Source organism: Vulpes vulpes, chromosome 9 (genome assembly GCF_048418805.1).
Source record: "Vulpes vulpes isolate BD-2025 chromosome 9, VulVul3, whole genome shotgun sequence".
Classification (NCBI taxonomy): domain Eukaryota; kingdom Metazoa; phylum Chordata; class Mammalia; order Carnivora; family Canidae; genus Vulpes; species Vulpes vulpes.
The window spans coordinates 45651900-45668730 of NC_132788.1; the positions used below are offsets into that span (position 1 = coordinate 45651900).

A 16831-nucleotide genomic window follows, 5' to 3' on the forward strand; every position below is an offset into this window, starting at 1 on the left:
CTATTTCAGCCAATTGGCCCAATTTAACTACCGTTTTGGTTTATTCACATTTCTCAAATCAGGCACTAAATTATATTTGTATTTGGGTACATAGTCCTCTTAGAAAAGCCTTTTTAAAAAAAAAAAAAAAAAAAAAGATCCTTCAAGCTAACCCGTAATTGTCTATGGGCTTCAAATTCAAATCTTCTTACCACACATACTAAATTCATTTAATATTAGTATTTGGTTTTACTTATTCCTTACCAATAAATGTTTAAAGGGGTCATGCCTTAAGCAGAGGAAACATGTAGAGTTCCATCAACTAATTTAATTACAATACAGTGAAACTTCTGTTGTACAGTGAACCAAATTTACCGAATAAGACTTTCCGAGAACACAAATCACTGGGTAGAAGTCTCTAAGTGGAATGACAATCTCTAGTAGAAGGTACAGTACCAAATTCAAATTAATGGATTCTTATCATAGTACGTGGAAAAAAGGCATGAAGAGATAAATTAATAATTGGAAACATTAAAATTTTATAGAGCATATAAATATTTTGCCATTCTGAGAAGTTATGGAACTAAATCCTGTATTTATCATTTCTTTATCACCACAGTTAAAAATCTTCATCCCTTAGGATATCTTTAGGGGGTAGTCACCATAACAACAGCGACAACAAATATAGGAGAAGTCTTGAGCTACAGAAGAATATAGACTCAGAATCAGATAGCCCTGGGTTCAATTCCTGGTTCTGCTAATTATTTGGGTTTAACTTGAATAAGTTATTTTAACCTTCCTGGGCCTCCATTTCTTAATCTTTAAAGTGGAAATATAAATGCTACCTATAATTATGAGGATTCAGTGAGATAACTATTTGTCATACTTAAGGCCCGGACAGAACACATGCTCAATGACTGTTTCTCTTTCTCTCTCATCGGTCTGACCACTTCAAACCCACATTCATCCCTTCATCTTTCTAAACTACTGTCTTCATCCTATTTCTTTTCTACTCAAAGGCCCTCAGTAACTCATCATTACCTATAATATAAATTTCAAACTCACTGCTGTTTGGCCTCAAACAACTTTTTCAGCCTTACTGTCTACATGTCCTACCACCCTCTAATTCACCAGATTTGAATGACATTTGTAATTACTTAAATCATAGTTTCAACTCATTCTGTTGCCTTACTTAGAATAACTCACTCTGATTTTTGCTCAGAGGAAATACAGCCATTATCCATAGCTTGGGCCCAACAATCTTATTTCTGTACCTTACTGCCCCACTGACCATGTCCTCTTCTGGACAACTACGTTTTGACAGCCTGTTAGTCAGCAAACCATGTATTCTCTTGAATTGCTGACATTAATGACTATTTCTATATCTTATCTCACTTAATTGTAATCTCCCTGAAGGTGGTGATTTTTTATATGATTTTTCACATATATAACATCAGCAAAGATCTTGTACATAATTGACTTTGAATAGACATTTGTTGAAATATTGACTATGTTAGGTTCTCCACTGGCATAAGTTGATGCAAAAAAATAAACAACAAACCAAATCACATATTTGTTTCCAAAATATAGCCTGTGTAGCAGTATTAGCACAGAGGTAAGCTCTCTGTAGATGATGGGCCCTTACTTTGAAAGACTGAGGAGAACAAAAATGTACTTTTCACCAGAAAGAGAGAGTTCCGTGTTCCTGGATGGCTGGAGCACATTTATTCAGATTCTAAAGACCCACAGCAAACCGATGGGGGAAAAACTGATGAAGCCTTAAACCTAGGGTTCCCCAGACAGTTAAATAAGAACCACCTCCAGGGCACCTGGATGGCTCAGTTGGTTAAGCACCTGACTTCGGCTCTGGTCATGATCTCAGGGTCCTGGGATGAAGCCCCATGTCAGGCTCCCTGCTCAGTAGGGAGTCTGCTTCTACCTCTCTCTTTCTCCTTCTGCCCCTCCCCCTGCTTGTGTGCACTCCCTCTCTCTTTCTCTCTCTCTTCTCTCTCTCTCAAATAAATAAAATCTTTAAAAAAGGGGGGGGGATTACCTCCAGTAATCCCAGGCATGGATGCTTTCTGCTACAGGAATAAAAGCTGAAGCAAGAAAACAACAAAACACTAGAACAACAACAAATCAATAGCTAGAGTTAGAACAAGACTCCTTTTGTTGTGCCTCCACTTTCCCTGCACAGATGCCCATCTCCGTACCTACAAAACTCTGTGGCACCTGCTTAAAGCACACCTGTTACATTGTGTCATGGGTCATGTTTTAATGTATTATTATATCCCAAAGAGCTCACAGCACCTGGCACAGAGCTGGCCCTCCGGAAGTGATTCCATGAGTTAAGGAATGACTATTCCTCCAATGAATGCACTTCATTTTCTGGAAGCCAGTGAGTGGGTTGCAATGAAGTTGAGGTTCAGTGTTTTGAGTTTAGCAAAACTTGGTAAAAACTAAAGATTTTAAAGGCAGTCTTTGGAAAGAAGTCAAGAAGATTCTAGGCTTTGAAGATATCTTGTCCATTACCTGTGCTATCTCTTTTCCTCTAGGCTTTAGAGCAGCCTGCAGACTTGAGGGTGGGGTGAAGGCAGGATATTAGGCTTCCTTTGCGCTTATCTCACCTAATTTAAGACAGTAGTGTGGGGGATATATTATTAGCTCCCAAATGACGGCACTGCTAAGGCAAATGTTTTAAAGATACAGTGCTTCATTTGGGGAGGTTAGACTCAAAAGATCAAGACGTATGTTTCCATCAACTTGATGCCAGAGGGGAAGTTCATATCCTGGATTTACGGGGGTTGGTCTCATTCATTTAAGGACTAAAAATATTATCTCTTATAACTCGAATTTCACAGCTTTCTGCTTTTAGAGTTAAATTCCATTTGGTTAGGAAAATCTTCATTTAAAATGGCATAGTAGGGATCCCTGGGTGGCGCAGCGGTTTGGCGCCTGCCTTTGGCCCAGGGCGCGATCCTGGAGACCCGGGATCGAATCCCACATCGGGCTCCCGGTGCATGGAGCCTGTTTCTCCCTCTGCCTGTGTCTCTGCCTCTCTCTCTCTTTCTCTCTGTGACTATCATAAATAAAAATAAAAATAAAAAGATTATTAAAAAAAATAAAATAAAATGGCATAGTTTCCAACTGGCCCCGTCAGACTTTTTCTCCACTGATGAAACTGCAGACATTCTAATTTCAGATCCGCTATGATTATGGCCCTTCCTTAGCTTCCACTTTATGTGATTCTCCAAACCTAGGTATTTTTAATCTTCCCCACAAGCAGTTAATCCATAGCATGGAGCTATGTTGCTGATTTGTAATGTCCTTCTGTGTTTCTTTTTTAGATTAAGGCACACTGCACCCTGAGTAAGTGTTTGGCTCCATGCTAAGCACTCTGCATGTGCAACCACACTTCGTTCTACCACAACTGCAGGCAGTAGATATTATTATTTTCCCCACATTATATGAGTAAACAGGCTCACAGAAGCCATAGAATCTGCTCAAGATCACACACCTAATCAGTGCTTGAACTAGGAATTGAACTCAGGTCCAGAAAACAATGAAGCTCTTGCTGTTGTGCAATGCACACTACATCTATAAGCTACAATGCACACTGTATCTACAAGTTTCAGAAAAAGCACAGCCTCCCAGAGCTAAAGAAAAATATGTCTGAAACATTCTTTCTCTGATAAATTAAGGATCTGAAGGCTTCATAACTCCCATGTCAAATTATTAACATCAATCACAGAACATGGTAATTTATTTAAATGACTGATCATTGAGCACAGCCAGCTATAAACAAGAAATGTGTTCTGCTAAAGCCAAAAGCTGCAGGGAAACTCAGAGCATCACATATCTGTGTGGGGGTGGAGAGAAGCCAGTCTTACCCTCATGTGCAAGAAAGGAGTCAAAAGAGTCTTAGGGTTCTGTTTTTGTTGAAGCAAGAGATTTTCGGCAAGCCATCCATGTGCTGGGATACTTCTCCATCAAACAAGCTCCTTGCTTCTCTTCACCTACGTTCCCCCCTACAAATTCCACTTCATTTAAGACACCTAGCCTTTCCAGAGAATAACCAAGTGTACAGAGTGCTTAGCAATTTTCAAAGATTTTCACACAAGTTTTAGCTCAGCAACTGCCCTTTCTCCTGGAATCCAGCAGCAGCAGCAAGCTCAAACATTTAAAACAAAAAACTAAACTGATATCAAAATTATCAAACAAAATCCAAACGTTTTGAAAGGAGATTTTATAAAGTATGTATTCCTTTCACTTTTTACCCTAGTTTCCTATGCCTTTCCAGTCCAGGCTGTGCCAGGCAAGGAGGCAGGAGAGCATGGGGCACATCTTTTCTTCATCAGATAATTTGGGTACCATCTCATTGGGCTTCATTCCACCTCCTCAGACTTAGACAAATCTGCCATGACCACAATGAGCTCCTGTAGGCCTCCAACTAAGTAGCCCCAGCAGGGTATCCTGCCCTAAAGGGCTTAACTATCCGCATGAAATATTAGTCTTAGACAGGAAGCCCAATTTATACTGGAAATTCATCAGCTTGAAAGCATATGATTTACGACACTCCAATTTGTCAATGTCCCTGAATCTATGGCACAATATCCTTTCACTTTAAAAGGTTTTATGCTGATCATGATTATGGGAAATTACTCACTAAGGGTGAAATGACATTCGTTCCCTAAGTAAAAAGAGAGAGCAAAATTCTTGACATCTCAGAATGAAAGAAAAATACAGGGGCAAACTAGAGTTTCAAATGACCCTACTTAATGATACAGATTCATTCCTAGCACATCAAATGCATAAAAAGAAAACATAAAATGAAATTAAAAGCTAGTAGTAGACTTTGTCCATTTGAGAACCAATTAATAAAACCACAGAGTAGTTCCTTATTCCCATATCCTTGAGGAGTGACATGAATTATTATTATTCAAGGAAGAGAAAGCAAGTATGGTGATGCTTTATGTCCAACTGAGGATAAAGAGCTAGGTCTTGCTTTGCGTGACTCCTGTGTTTGAACCAGTCCAGTGATCCCTATCAGGTTCACCACAGCATTGCTTAGCCACCCCAGAATTGAGCATCCTTCCATTTGTTGTTGCTGTTGTTATTTTTAAGGTTTTATTTATTTATGAGAGACACAGAGAGAGAGAGAGGCAGAGACACAGGCAGAGGCAGAAGCAGGCTCCCTGCAGGAGCCCAATGTGGGACTGGAGGACTGGATCCTCCGGACCTAGGATCACACCCTGAGCCAAAGGCAGACGCTCAATCCCTAAGCCACCCAGGCATCCTGAGCATCCTTCCATTTGAATTGACGTCACATCGATTCTTTTTTCCTTGGTAATATGACTAAAAGTAGGAGCTAATATTATTCCCATTTGACAGTTGAAGAAACTGAGGCACAAAGAAGTTAAATAAAATAATCTAGGGTGACCCAATTGGGACAAAGGTGTCCCAGGACCCAGGCCTCCTGCCTTCTAACTCCCTGAAGCTACTATATAGGTCAAGTTTCTCTTTCTCCTGGAAACATCACTATTCCACTTGAGACTCACACTGTTCCTAAGTTTTCAAGATTCATGTTCCCTGCAGAGGTTTTAGAGTTGCATGTAATTCACGTGTCAAGTTGTTTTATCCATGGGTTAGTCCACTTACCCTGAAGAAACAGCACTATCTGTGCTATGGGGGCTGTCTCTCTGGAAACCCAGTTTTTGAGAAAACTTCAAACTATATGCAACCAAGCACCAAAAAATTAATTTTTTCTCCTTAAAGATTTCCCTTCCCTGAGCATTCACACAGCACTGTCAGTTCATCCATCTCTTTATGTAAATAGCAGTCATGCAGCAAGGGAGGAGGTCTGTTTATTATTTTTGATCCTGTTTTGCTTCTGGCAAAATTTCACAAACAGCAGAAGTTGGCAGAACATCGATATTTTCTTCTGACTGGCTGCTGTTCTCTAGCTACGAGTGCAGAGCACAAATGCAACTATTCTGCTCTACGGACCTTGGCTGTGATGGAGGTCAAATTGCAAAAGCTGGGGGGAAAAAAATCTCCATACAGGACTTCTCTCCAGAAACAGAGACCCTGGGTTAATACTTGCTTTCCTTCCACTACAGAGCTGCTGAATTTGAGATTTAGGATCCAGAGAACAGCATAGGTTTGACTTAACTCCCTCCTGGCTTGGTGTCTGCAAAGGCCCTGTGTGAAGGTTATAGGGGTCACTGAGCTAGGTGGGCCCTAGGAGTCCTGGAGAACGCTTGGAGGACAGTGAGCATTCCACCTCCAGCACTTTCTAGGAAGGGCAGCATTTTGCAGGATCAGAATTAAGGAAAATGACTTTTCCCTGGGGGTGGAGGAATCTGCTCTTTCCCATTATTATGCTTGTTCCTACCTAACCACGCTGGATTCCTTGCCAAAGGCTGGAATGTCAAAGGCAGCAGCCTTGACATTTACTTTGGACAGAGCATTCTTGATAAAGAGCAGCCACGCTCAGGCCGGTGGCAGGGGTAGTTAGGATACAGGATGGTGGCTCAGACTTGCTGCTGGTCTTCACGGCACAGTGGAGTCCTCAACAATTTGAAGGGCGGGTGACGAAGAGAGGACCAACCAGGCCTCAAATGATGGAAAAAAACCAAAATGAACAACCTTCTTTGGTTCCAAGCAGACCACGACTACCTCTAATTATGAGTGTGACAGGGTTGCACAGTGGTGAATAATGTGGGCTCCTGGGTCATACAGACTCCAGTTCAAAGCCCACCTCTGCCACCTACTTGCTGGGAGACTTTGGGAAAGTTATTTGACTCTCTAAGTCTTTGTTTACTCATCTGGAAGAGAAATATACTAAAACCTTAAGCACTAGGCCTTACTGTATTTATTTTCCAGAGGAGCAAACTTAACTTTCAGGTCTTGCTGAAAACTAAATCAAACGCCAATACATGTAGTGGTGAAAAATAGTCCAGGGTGCATAATAGCGAGCCCTCAATAGAAGTAGCTACAGATAGTGTTACTATTTTTAAAAGGTTGTAAATGTTTCAAAACCAAAAATGGGTGTTGTAAAATTTATAAAAAGCCCAATTGCCATCCCCAGACCCAAATCTTGTATGTAAATGCATAGAAACGCTAGTAAACTCTATTGACAACCTGCTTCTCCATGACCGACCCTGAGTCTCATTTTTCTTTTCACTTGGGTGAGTCAGTGGAAATTTTCTCCCTGGGCCCAGAGGCAGGGCTCTGGCACCCCCAGGCACGGCTGCACCGATTCCCGCAGCCTGCAGGGGGCATGCCTGACGATTAGTGAGCTGAAAAGAGCTGGTCTCACATACATGTCATTCCTACATTCTGGTACAAATCAGTAAGCCTCAAAGAACAGAAGATGCCAGGGTCCGGGTCAGCCCTGCTAGGGTAGCCAAAGGTAGGAGGAAGAGACAGACTGACAGGAGAAGCCTCAAGGGGAGCCAGGAATGGGATGGCTTAATCAGAAACTGAGGTGTAAAGTTGGGGGTGAGGAAATGACTTTACTCTCAGAGGAGGAGGGAAAGGAAAAAACTGGCTCCTGAACCATCTCTATTCTACCCATTAGTTAATGTTTAATGAACGCACTGCTCCCTGCCAAGTTTCCTTATTCTAGCAAGCAAGTCTCTGCTTCTCTAGCCACTCAAGGCGATGTGCTGTTCCACACACCACCACCAAGTGAAAACCTGCATCCAAAGGAATGACTCAGGAAAACAAGCCTGGAAACATTTCAAAGTGGAGAAACTTGCATATACATTGGTCAGGTCTCTGAAAGATTCTAGGTGGCAAAGCCTCCTAATCCAAGGTCCTAATACCATTTTACACAGGTCTTTAAAAAGATAATGCATATTGGATTGTTCCTTAAACTGTCATGCAACATACCAGTTAAGAACTTACTGTTATAATAGTTTTTCAGGGTTTCCACGATATCATATCCAGACATTAAATATTTTATCCTATCAAACAAGTCTTTTTACAAAGTTTAACACTTAAGTTATGATGTACAAAGCTAGTTAATATTTCTATCTTTGTGGAGGGATTTCCGACACGGAGCCTCTTAAGACTATACATACTCCATACGTAAATAAAGCAAAAAGAATCCATGTGTATTTAATCCATTCAACTCTGTAAGAACAAATTTCAGCAAAAGCTAATGATCACATTCAAATGCAGTCTTTTCTAGCTGAGGAATTTAACAATGTTGAAGATTATTCCTCAATTCAAAGGAATGAAATCCTGGAGGAACCAGGCAATGGAAGTTTCTTAAATAATCTGTTTGAATTAGTTTGAAAAAGGGTGCTGAGTTTTTACATTGCTAACTGGGCATCAGAAAGTTTATCTACATGGTACAGTGTTCCTTTTAACTCTTCCACACAAAGATCATTTAATATGGGAAAATGCCTACAAAATTAACAAAAACCTCAAAGTTAACTTACCAGTTTAGAAAATCACAACTTGGGAGGGGGATTCAGACATCATCGATTCATCCATCAGGCTCTGAGATCTAACTTGACTACTGGTTGGTGATGCTTGTCTTGAGCCTTAGTCTCAGTCCCCCATCTGGTCATCTCCCTGGCTTTTCATTCTGGTCTATCTCTGTTGGAGCACAGTCCCCTTCCTGCAGCTCTGCTGCTGTCTCTCAGCTTTAGAGTTTCCTATCAAGCGGTTCCAGGAGCCAGGAGCACTTCCTGTCCAGGATGGTCTCTTAATTTGCCTGGAAGTGGGGATGAAGGGGCTGTGCTGTTTATCTATATGAGTTGAAACTTGGCCTAAACCCAACATTTCAGATCAGTGCAGAGCAACTGAGAATAACTCTTATACCTTCATTACGAAGCAAACTGATGTTACTAAGTAAATGAAGCAAAGGAAACTACATTTGGGAAAGGGAATAGATTTCATTACAGTTCAAGATAAAAGAAAAAAAAAACACCGAAAAACCAAAAACCAAACCAAAACAAACAAAACCCCAACTTTGTTTTACATTTTGTGAGACTTTTTGAAGACACAAAAATGTGGCAGTATATATCCCTGCCTTAGTAAGCTTAGTAGAAAGTGTATAATTTAGTCTTCATTTAATGATATTGTTCCTTGAAGGGCCATATGTACACAGATGTTTGTTTAGTGTACACATTTTATCTTATAACGAGCACTTAGTATGTGTCAGGCAGTGAGTCTATGTTTAATTATATTATCTCATTTAACTTTTGCAATAACTCTGACATAGTAATAGCAGGTGGAATGGAGTATGAATGGTGAGCGTGAGGATGTACAGGGAAGGTGTGTTAGATGACCCTCCTACTAAAAAAACATCAACAGTTTAAGTGAGGGTGATTTGCTTACTAAGAACTTGCTGAACACTACACATGCCTTTACATGGGTCCAGACAGTAAGGTTTTGCAAGAGTTCATTCTCTATTTTGGAAAATGCATTTAGGAAGAAATGTTTTGTGTCCTTCAAAGCATCTGGGAGAGATATAAATTCCTCCACTAAGAACTCTAGTCTTATGTAGGGGGGAATGGTTGGAATACCATTATCACTGGAATTGTGTGTCTTTATTATTTCTTTTAGTGATTTTAAACATTATAAATAATATTGGGGTAGTAAGACTCTCAAAGGAAAACATGATTTTTATGACTACTGTACTTTTTCCCAGGGTGTCATTTGGTGAATACAAGGGCATGTGAATTGCTACTGTTTACTTAGAGAGGTTGAATACTAATCCAAGGCTCTTGCCATTCATATGTATGATTTTCAAAATCTGCTAGGAAGAGGAGACTTGGAATGCAAAAGAGAAAGCCTTTTTTGGCTCAAAATACAAGTAAATTAGTTATTCACAATTGCCTAGTTTCTTTACAATCTCTATTCTTTTCCTCTATACTGTTGGCCCTTTATTTTATCAGAGTATTAGAGGCAAGGCAATGCAAATCATTGGGATTTTAGTCAGCTCTGCCTCTGTCAGACTTTTAAAATTGTGAGGATTCCTGTGCCTTGTGAGGGAAATCATTTGACAGTCTAGCGAGACATTTGGGTTTATTTTTATTGATTTCCTTCTTTTTAAAAACAGGATTAGCATGTTCTGTAACTTTCAGTTATTTTGCAACTGGTCCATTTAAATTCCCTTCGATTCCAAACTGAAAGGAGAGAGAGAGAGAGAGAGAGAGAGAGAGAGAGAGAGATCGGGTCTTTTCAAACAATAGTGTACAGATGTTCATGGTAATCTGTGCGCCTGTCCTGCCCTTGACTGCACCGTTCTACAGTGATTGCTACGGTCCTGTGTGACTTCACGGTAACCAAAGATACATTTGGACCACGAAGTCGGAAATGAACTTTGCGCCACACTCATCAATGCCCGAGTCTCAGAGAGTCCGTACCACCACGTCACCAATGGCCAAGGAGAATCTGACACTACTGAAGAGTTTCTTGTTTCTTTCTTGTGGGGCAGTGACTCCTCTTCCCAGCAGTAATGGAATATCCCAAATTAGCTGCGATAATAGCAGACCCCTTTGGAATTTGCCCTAGTTTTTGGCTCTATCATGGGTTAGACAAATCCAAAGCCACAAAGCAATAATTTCTTTCTCTGGCCCACCAGCACCTAACTTGTAGAGTTATTTGAAGATCATCTGTATTCTTGTTAGAATGATTAACTCTGCCCATATATCCAGTCCTTCAGTTTTCTGCCTGGCAAAAGTGCAGGGGTCACCTAATCAGGTTAGAATCTTCCTCTGGTTGTTAATTTTTATAAAGAGATGTCTATCCTGTCTTTACCCAGTTGATTTTTAGAGTATATGGAGCTGGCCTTAGTTGAAAACAAAAAGTAATTGCAATTTACTCTCCAAAATATAACCTCACACTATCTATCGCCCAATCCATGCAAGAAATATAGTCAAAGAGAATGATCTGAATGAACCACAGGCCCTCAACCTTCTTCAATTCTCTGTGTTCCCCAGAGAAAGTGGTTTTATAAGATGTCACTTCCTGGTATCCGGTGAAAAATGGTTTCATGATGAAATATACCAGTTTAAACAAAGTTAAATTACTTTCTGCAGGGTTTGTCAGAGCCTTTCATAAGTATGAATTTCCAAAAAGGGAAAAGAGGGTATAGCATTTCCCAAATTATTTAACCACAGAAACATTTTTTCCCTGATTATCTAGCAGGACTACTGTTCTGTGAAGCCAACAGAGAAACTATCTCTGCTACTTAGAGATTAAGCCAGAATGCAAGCCTGAACCTCCTTGTTCTGAGCCACTCACCCCATGCCCAAATATTTTTATTGAATTATAATTTGTTGTTATGCCCCTGGTTCACTACAGGATGCTATAGGAAACTTGCAATTGAATTCACTGTAGCAATGTTTTATTCATCTACTACATCTTGTAGTGTTTCCTTTTTGAGATTAGGATGAGAAAGTGCTCACATATTCCTGGGAAAAATTTTCCCGAACATTAAGCCCCAGGAAAAGCTGCGCTGGTAGGCTTTTACCATAGACATGACAAATCTTCCCTTGATCATGTTTTCCTCTTTGCTTAGACCAGGGAAGCTCAAACTAAATTTATAGCCCACTTTTAATAATTACTCAGTGCCTTATGTTTCATATTTGTATGTTAAATCTCTCCCTAGCTTTATCATATTAATTAACCTACTTTTTTCTCTTCATAAGGTTTATCTTTTTATAATCTTAACTGAGTTGCATATTCTTTTACAAACCACTTCAAATCCTTTATGTAATGCACTAGAATGTAAATTAATATATGATGACTTTACCCACACCAAAATCATACTCAGACTATCCCTGAGGAGACAGAAAATGATTTTCTCATGATCCTTCAGATACCAGCTATGCAATTCATGGTCTCCTATCTTCTTGTATTTTCTTCCCTAGACATACCAGTGGGTTCTCATACCTAATGAAACACAGAGATGAGGTGTATCCTCATAAATGACCTGCCTCCATTAAATCCCAACTGATTTATTTCCCTTGTACAGAGGTTTACCAAAAAACACTCATCATTTTCTCTCTCTCTCTCTGTTTGCTTGGATCATCAGTTGATGCTGCTAGGATGTAGAAGACTTAAAAGCACTGCCCATGATTAGGGGGGCAAAAGGGAATGAGGAGCTTTGCTTTATAAGAGTTGACCAGGGTCCAGAATTTACATAGAATTAAAGCACTGACTTTGGAGAAAAGACAAGAAAAAAAATGAATTTCTAATCACTTAAACTAATATCACAAAATCCAAATTTGGCCACTGCCTACATCTGGGATATGTGTTTATAAAATTAAAGCTAATAAAAGCAGCAGTGGTGTGCAGCTTTAGATGTCTCAATTTAGTTAAACTCTCAAGTTTTATGTGTGTACAAGCACATAGCTCTTTGCTAATCTCCTTCTAGCACTTATTTCTGAACTGCTCACATTTTAAACATTTTAATACTCGATAACTTTTAAAATGTTACTCAAAGTTCATTGACTTAATTCACTGAACAGATTTTCCTGTAACTTTTGGTTACACAGTATCCTTTATGAACAGGCCCTTCAGTCAGCAGCAAGGAGCAGAAAGAGGCTGATTCATGAATTGTGAATTTCTGACAGTTGCCACTTTTCTGAAAAAGAACTTGAGCAATATGTGACTGATGCATTCTCACCCTGTTTTCTGTGTTCCCTCTGTCTTTCTGCCAGTGTATCCACTCTCCATTTCTGAAGGTAGTTGGGTAAAAAAAGTAAGGAACACAGAGAAAGGGCAATTGCCAAAGAATAAATGATTGTTCAATTTCTGCTGACGCTATCCAGTTGGTGGGGGGCTTCCTCATCAGAATGAGCAAGGCCACCACTTAGGTCAGGCAAATTCCCCAGATGCCATTTGACCTGATGAGGTAATGAGAGAGACAGCACATCACCAATGGCCCAGTTCCATTCCCTGGGAACAGAAGAAAGGCAGTTCATCCCACTCTAGTTAAGTTCAACTCCAGTGTGATCTTTAAAAATTGTCTCAGATAAAAAGTCAATGAAAATGCAAATCCAACTTTCACTAATTCCTCTAGTTGCAAAATGTTCTACATTTGTATTTTCTATCAAGAAGAGAGGTCTTTGGGGGGTGGGGGGAGAAGCACACACATGGACATGCTCTGATCCTTACAGTCCTCAAAATAGGCCAGGCACTGCAATAACTCCATTTCATAGGCCCAGATTCCAGAAAAAGAAAGATTTTTACAAGTTGCTTTATAATTATAGTTATAATGACTTTTAAATAGTTCACAAGACTGGACATTGTAACGTACCTATTAAATTGATAATGAGAGCATTAAACAGATATTGAAGAAACATGTCCAGATACTGAATGACATAATATGAAAAATGTAAATAAGAATTGTCTCTCTTTCTTAAAGTAATAACTGTGATCATGAATCCTAGAATTTTAGAGATGATGGGAACTTTACATTTATATAATCCAAACCCTTTATTTTATGGAAGAAGGAATAGAGTGCCCAGAGAAGTTGTGACTTGCCTCAGATCACACAATTAATTAGTGACAGCTGTAGAACTAAAATCTGATTTCTGCTTTAACCATTTCCTTGACAAGCTGTAGAAAAATTATAAGCCACTGATTTGTTCCACATTAGAAAGCTGCTCTGGTTCCTTTTAGGTTTAAGTTTCCCTGCTTTGTGCACTTTTGTTCAAAAAGTTATTGACTCAACCACAGACAGGACTTGAGGACCAGAAAAAAAACCTGAGAAATCACAGACTGACCATTCCACTTTCTCATCAAGAAGCAAAGACCCAGTGAGGCTCTGAAACTTGCCACAGTGGAAGAATGAGAGTGTGTAAGTAAGATACTCTATCCCAATCTCCTTTTTTCCTGGTTTAGTGAACTTGACTGCAATCGGGTCCATATCATGCTGCATTAAGCATTTAAAGTAGTTTTTTAAAAAATAGCTTACTCGCAAGCTGAATTCTTTTACAAGGCAAATAATCACATTCATGTATTTGCTTAAGTCCTTTCCAAATAGCATGTGTGTGAGTATATAGGTTTTCTGCATGGTGCACATGTAGCCAACACATCCTAGCCATCAAATAATGACATGAGATCTCAATTCTCCCTTCCTGTGGCCTAACACATTCCTCTTCCACCTCTCCAGCATCCTCCCTCTTGTCCATTCCCAAGTGCCTGCTAGTGAGAAACATAAAGACCATTATTATTTCCATTCTCTCTCCATACAACAATTTCCCCCATTGATTGGGTGAGATTGTGGGGTAGGGATTACGGGCAGTATGACTTATGACAAACTTTCACTTTCCAAACTATGCTCTGTCTTAAAGTTCTCTTTTAAATGGACTCACAACTCCAGAACTATAAAGAAAGCTAGAGAAATGATGCTTGTTATTGTGAAGCATACTGTAGGATGAGCAAGTTTAGATTCATCCTGGGTTTAAGCAACTAATTCTGATCCTATGCATCATCAAAGATTCCTTTATTTCTCCTCCTTGTTTTTCATTCTTGTGAGTGTATCACTGTTGAATCACGTCCATGCCATTCAATGATTAGCTCATTAGAATGAGGTCAGTGAGGAGCAAATTACTCTTGTTTGCACTGTTCCCAACAGCCAGGAGAGATGATGATCATAAGTAATAATGCCTCAAATTATACTAATACAACACTAAACTTTCCTTGAAAGATCTATAGTAATGGAAACCGCTTTGGGGATGTTGCTGTCATTTCAAGATACTGATATGTGAACTACAAAAAATAACGGTGTTATTAATTTAATATGCACTTGATAAGCTTTAATCAAATGATTATAGGCCATTGGTAAAATAACTTGTCATCACACACTATTGGATACTAACTGTTCAAGGAAGGTAAAACACACAGCGCTTTGCTTCCATTAGCGAAATAAAACCTGACTGGAAATCTCATTGTGAATGACAAATTCTGATTCTGTCAAATGATTTGTGGCTGCATCCTGAGCAGAAAAGACTAAAATGTCTTTAGCATATTACAGACTCTAAAATCAACCACAGGTCCAACACTATAACACTCATTATAAAAACAAAAAACAGTTTAGTGTATTGAAGAGCATGGGCTTCAGAGTTATATTCAGATATAAGCTCCTACTACATAAGCTGAGAGAAGTTACTTAAACTCTATGTGCCTCTGTTTTCTCACCTTTAAACTCTATGTGCCTCTGTTTTCTCACCTTTAAAATGGATATAATAATAGTATGTACTCACAGGATTTTTTTCCCAAGGGTAAAATAAATTGAAATATATACATAAGGCTCTCAGAGCAGTATTTGAAACACATAAATGTTCAATCAATATTCTCTACTATAACAGTGAAGTGACCTAATAATACAGTAAACCCAGTAAAATAATTTTGCTTCTTTCATAATGTCTTACTGTATAAGTCCAATAAATGATGAGTTCCTAATCACTGGACTGTTGGAATTCCTTCATGCCTCTCTGTGATCTTCACTATCAGTCAATTTCTAGGCATTCATTGGCTTCAAATATCCCATTGCTCAACACAGAAAGGTGAGAATGCTCACATTTTCTATTTAGGCAAATACCAACATACATAACATACATAACATAGATTAAGTACACTTTCAATGATTATGCATGTGTTCATAACTTCAATTCCTCAATGGGAATATAAAGAACATAAAGAATGTTAATTAAATCAATTATTGTAAATACATGTAAGGAGACATGCAAAACAACTTCAAACTATTTCTACATGGGGTCTTTCCAACATAATACACTTTATATGCATACTGAAGAACATTTACCAAGTGTAGATTATAGATCATCATCAAACACTTGTCAAGCCCCAACATGCATATGATGATGGCATCTGGTAAAGCACCACTGTCAGAAATCTCTAAAGCTAAAACAAAGTTAGTTTTTATTCTAAGCCTAATGTATTTTTAAATCAAGCCACAGGGAAATAATTACTTTTGTTTCTATTCAATCAAGACTTGCACACAGAGTTTATGGAATGACATAATATCCTTCCTGAGATCAGACTGGTATGTAGGACCAGTATCCTTCACACATAACCAGTTCCTGAACCTTTAAAAACAAATCCTAATTTCCAAGGAAACAATCTCATCAACTGCTACTCGCTAGAATGCATATTGTTCCTTTTGGAAACATTACAATAAGATTTTCATGATTACAAAACCCCCCACTTCCCTTCTAAAATTCAATATAATCTTAAACTCATTTATTTAAATGGAAATTATATTTCTATAATGGCTCTAGAAATTCCTGGTAAATTTTGTATCACCAAGATAATAATTCAGTTATTATTATTATTATTATTTTGAGTTCAGGAGGGGGGAATGATCATAAACTTTGTAAACTTATTGTGATCATGTGGGTATCACGTGCATGTCTTTTAACTGAGCACCAGTTAGGGGCTTCCCAGGAATGTTCATTTTTGAGCTTCTACAGACCTACTCTAAGATAAGGAGCATGTTTTATCTATTTTTGAAGAATGATGAGTTTTAGTGATGTCCGGACTGTTGATCTATCTTACTTTTATATATTAATTTTTTTTGCATAGGATAAGAAGGAATATCTAGCAGCTTATAATCAATACCCTGTTCTCTCTGCTTCAAGAAGCTGGTACTTCATAAGCACAGGCCACAAGCTTTGTTTTGAACTTAACAGACAACTTTATCCTTTACCAGAAAAACAGTATCAACAGATCAGAGGCAATTACTGACAAACATACAAATAGAAGATGCGCTTCTGGTTGTCAGCTTAAGAAGAGAATTTGGCCTTGAGAAGAGAATTCTAACTTTCCCTTGTCACTAAGAGTGTTGGAAAGAATCTGGGCA

At 38.9% G+C, this 16831-nt stretch overlaps 1 protein-coding gene across 9 annotated transcripts in view; it reads right to left on the minus strand.

Moving 5' to 3' along the window:
- The window catches only part of STARD13 (StAR related lipid transfer domain containing 13), a 519929-nt gene that overhangs the window by 163017 nt on the left and 340081 nt on the right, over positions 1-16831 (minus strand). Inside the window, exon 1 of one of the 9 annotated variants that reach the window (XM_072719986.1) lies at positions 8430-8719. The exons of the other annotated variants lie outside the window; for them this stretch is intronic. The gene's annotated coding sequence lies outside the window, so the exon portion shown is untranslated. Of the gene's footprint in view, positions 1-8429; positions 8720-16831 lie in introns of those variants that run through there. 9 annotated transcript variants of the gene reach the window in all.